Source organism: Orycteropus afer, unplaced genomic scaffold (genome assembly GCF_000298275.1).
Source record: "Orycteropus afer afer isolate SDZICR_OR568_19922 unplaced genomic scaffold, OryAfe1.0 scaffold00136, whole genome shotgun sequence".
In the NCBI taxonomy this organism is placed as follows: domain Eukaryota; kingdom Metazoa; phylum Chordata; class Mammalia; order Tubulidentata; family Orycteropodidae; genus Orycteropus; species Orycteropus afer.
This window is the reverse complement of record NW_006921723.1, coordinates 8166113-8170732: the sequence shown is the minus strand read 5'-3', so window position 1 is coordinate 8170732 and position 4620 is coordinate 8166113. Positions and strand designations below refer to the sequence as shown.

Below are 4620 nucleotides of genomic sequence, written 5' to 3'. Positions count from 1 at the left end.
GAAGGTTGGGCAATCCTACTTCCGCAGTGATACTGCCTCGCAAACCCAAGGAGGGGTCACTATGAGTCGGGGCCAACTCGGCGGCAAAACAACAACAACAACAACAACAACAATGATATGCTGTTGTGTGCCATGGAGTCATTCCAACCCATAGCAATCCTATAGGACAGAGAATAACTGTCCCATAAGGTTTCCTAGGCTGCAATCTTTATGGGAGCAGATTACCAGGACTTTCTCCCATGAAGTGTTTTCATCTAACAGCCAACCTTGCAGTTAGCATTGTCCCATAAAACCAAACCAAACTCATTGTCATCAAGTCAATTCCAACTCATAGACCTCCATTAGGTTTCCAAGCCTATAAATCTTTAGGGAAGCAGACTGTCTCATCTTTCTTCCACAGAGCAGCTATTGGGTTCCAACTACTGACCTTTTGGTTAGCAGCCAAATGCCTTAACCACTACTCCACCAGGGGTCCTTATATCATATGTTAGAAGGTAGTAAGATGCTATGGAGAAACACAAGGGAGAGAATTTGAGGTGGATGATCCAAGATAGGGAATTATAATTTGAGAAGGATGGTCATGACTCACTGCTGTAGAGTGGGCTCCAAATCATAATGACCCCTCGTTGGGTTTCCCAGGCAGTATCTCTAAGGAAGTAGACTGCCCAATATTCCTTCCAAGGAGTGGCTGGTAGGTTTGAACTCCCAGCCTTCTGGCTAGCAGTGAAATGCCTTAGGCACTATGCTACCAGAGAAGGATGGCCATAGAGACCCCCCTTTCCTTTCTGCTGAGCTTAGTCATGTTCATGTGGTCAGAGGGGGAGTGATGACGCTGGGCCCTGGAGACTCCTGCACCTGCTACAGCACCCACGTTGGCCCTATAAGCCTCCTGCACCCTGCCCGGCTCTGCACCACTGACCCCAGCAGCAGCAAGGGTGGCTCCGAGGATGAGGGCTGGGTGGTGGTAGGACTGGTCCTCAGGGCAGGTGCCTATTACTGCATTTACCAGCTTTCATGGGGCTGGTGGCCAAGCAGCTGCAGGTCCGGGCTGCATTCCTCCCCATATACAGAACACTTAATAGATGGTTCACATGATTATGTCCTGAATGCTGCACAACTTCAGAAACTCTGTTACCTGCTTGAGCCAGCTGACACACCCACTGCCATCAAGTCATTTTTGGGACAGAGTAGAAGTGCTCTGTGACCTTTTGGGACAGAGTAGAACTGCCCTACAGCGTTTCCAACACTGTAAATCCTTATAGAAGCAGACTGCCTCATCTTTCTCCCACAGAGACCTTGATGGGTTCAAACTGCCAGACCTTTTAGTTAGCAATAAGATGTTTTAACCACTATGCCACCAGAACTCCTTGAGTCAACTGAGGATCCTGCAATTATTGAAAGAGCTTTGATTACTCCATGTAACAAGGCAGTCTTCTTTGCTAACCAAATCTTTATTCCTGAACTGGGTCATATTCTAATTGTTGGGTACATGGTTAACAATCCCAACCACAGTGTTAAAAGAAAGCCTTAAATGCACAGAATAACCTGAGTGTGAATGTTAAGAATCAAGGCATGATAGAGAAATACATCAATCAAGTCTGTGAGGATGTCTTTTTGCTTCCCATGAACAGTAAAGCTCATATGGCTGAATTGAGATTGTGAACAAACATGACCATTACCAATGACCACTAGCATATGTTTAATAGTTATATATACAGAGTCACTGTACCAAAAAAATGTTGGTCGACATTCAGCCACTTCAGGAGATAGCATATGATCAAGGACAGATGGTACTGAAGGAGGAAGTCCAAGCTGCACAGAAGGCATTGGCCAAAAAAAAGCCCCAGGAATTCATGAAATACTAATTGAGATGTTTCAACAAATGGATGCAACACTGGAAGCACTCACCCATCTATGCCAAGAAATGTGGATGCTAGCCACCTGGCCAATAGACTGGGAGAGATTCACACTTGTGCTTATCCCAGAAACGGGTGATCCAACAAAATGCAAAAATCATCAAACAATATCATTAAGAATATCACATGCAAGTAAAATTTTGCTGAAAATAATTCAAAACAGTTGCAGCAATACATTTCAAATAATTTAAAATGGTTGCAGCAGTACCTTACAGAAAACTGCCAGAAATTCAAGCCAGACTCAGAAGGGGACATGGTATAAGGGATATTATTGCTGACAGCACACGGATCTTGGCTGAAAGCAGAGAATACCAGATGTATGTTTATCTTTGTTTTATTAACTATGTAAAGGCATTCAAACGCATGGATCATAACAAATTATGGATAACATTGAGAAGAATGGGAATTCCAGAACACTTAATTGTGCTCATAAGGAACTTGTACACAGAACAAGAGGTATTCATTTGAGCAGAACAAGGGGATAACACATGATTTAAAATCATGAAAGGTGTGTGTCAGGGTTGCATGTTTCACCATACTTATTCAATCTGTATGCTGAGCAAATAATCTGAGAAGCTGGATTGTATGAAGAAGACCGTGGCACCAGGATTAGAGGAAGACTCATTGACCACCTGCAATATGCAGATGACACAACCTTACTTGCTGAATGCAAAGAGGATTTGAAGCATTTACTGATGAAGATCAAAGACCGTAGTCTTCAGTATGGACTACAACTCAACATAAACAAAAATCCTTAAAACTGGACCAATAAGCAACACCATGATAAATGGAGAAAAGGTTGAGGTTGCCAAGGATTTCATTTTACTTGGATCCACAATCAATGCCGATGTAAGCAGCAGTCAAGAAATCAAATGGCAGATTGCATTGAGCAAATCTGTTGCAAAAGACCTCTTTAAAGTGTTGAAAACAAAGATGTCACTTTGAAGACTAGGGTGTGCCTGCCTGACTCAAGCCATTGTCTTTTCAACAGCTTCATATGAATGGGAAAGCAGAACAATGAACAAGGATGACTGAAGAAGAATTGATGCATTTGAATTGTGGCGTTAGGGAGGAATATTGAATATACCATGGACTGCAGGAAGAACAAGCAAATCTGTCCTGGACAAAGTATAACTAGGATGCTCCTTAGAAACAAGGATGGCAAAACTTTGTCTCTCATACTTTGGTCATGATATTAGGAGAGATCATTCCCTAGAGAATATCATGCTTGGTAAAATTGAGTATCAGTGAAGAAGAGGAAGACCTTCAATGAGATGGATAAACACAGTGGCTGCAACAATAGGCTCAAGCATAGCAATAATTGTAAGGATGGTGTGGGATGGGGTGGGATGGGGCATACAATGACTATGAGTCAGAAATGACTCAATAGCACCTAACAACAACAACACCTACTGGAAGTAGGAACACCAAGATTCAAGTTTTGAAATGGCTTTTGTATTTGTCTAAAAATCCAGCCATGGCAGAAGCACTGTTCAATCCCCAAGTGTTGAATACCAATACCAAGTGTCATCACCCCTTTCCCTTTATCATGGGCACATAGCAAAAGAAACTCTTTTTTTGAGTCCTCACACTATTTCAGAATGTAAATAACTGTGTCAAAATGGATGGCTAATTAGTTCTTAAGTCTAATTTCACCTTTCATAAAGGCATTTTGCTTTTCCTGTTATATGGAAAAGAATGTGCCCAGAAAATGAGACCTTTAGTTCATCACTCTGATGTTCACCAAGCTGATGTGAAGGAAAAAGTTGTAATAATAACGTAATTCTGACTGGCCATGTTTCCAGAGAGTAATGCAGTCTGAAAGTAACACATATTATAAATTTATTTTCCATCTTCCTTATAAAACAAAAGGAGTCTTTCAGCTGTTGAATTTAAACAGGAAATATCATGTTTCATCATTAACGGAGCTGTATCTTGCCATAGTTTCTGACTTTATTTTGGATCATTTTATTGACACCAAACGAATATTAGCACTTCTACTGAAAATATTTATTCCCTTTGATTCTGTCTAGATTGAGATAAACCAAACTCACTGCCGTGGAGTAGTATCTGACTCATAGAGATCCCTCCTTGGGTTTCTGAGGTGGTATCATTACAACTAGATTGCCCAACCTTCCTTCCAAGGAGTGGCTGGTGGGTTTGAACCTCCAGTCTTCTGGTTAGCAGTCAAATGCCTTCACTGTGGTGGCATAGTGCCTAAAGCATTTGACTCAAGTCCAACTGCTAATTCAGCCATTCTGCTTTCATAAATCTATTCCAATCACATGTGCTTCTAGTCAATGAAAAATGTAAACATTTAGGAGAAAATATTTCCTAGTGCTTGCCCACTCCCATTCAATGTGCCAGGATGTCAAGATGTTATGCATAAAATACTGGGATTGATCAAAATGTCCATCCATAAGCAATTGAATAAATCAGTTATTCTGTCTTTATAACAAATGATGTAGCTCTAAATATGCTGAGTGGAAAGACATCAATGAAATATGGTTGTTTTCTCAAACACATTGACAGAAGATGTGTAATGAGATCCCATTTGTGGTTTTTTAAATGAAAAATATTTATGTTTATATATACAGAGAACACTTCCAGAATGATCAAACTCCTGGGAGTGGGAAAATGACTTCTCTATATACACTCTCTTCTATTGTTTGACTTTTTTACTATCAGCATAAATTTTATAATT

General features: G+C 40.8%; 1 pseudogene; it reads left to right on the top strand.

Annotated features, from left to right (window-relative positions):
- Positions 1-826: 826 nt before the first annotated feature.
- Positions 827-3699, top strand: LOC103200942 (annotated as a pseudogene).
- The last annotated feature ends 921 nt before the right edge of the window (positions 3700-4620 follow it).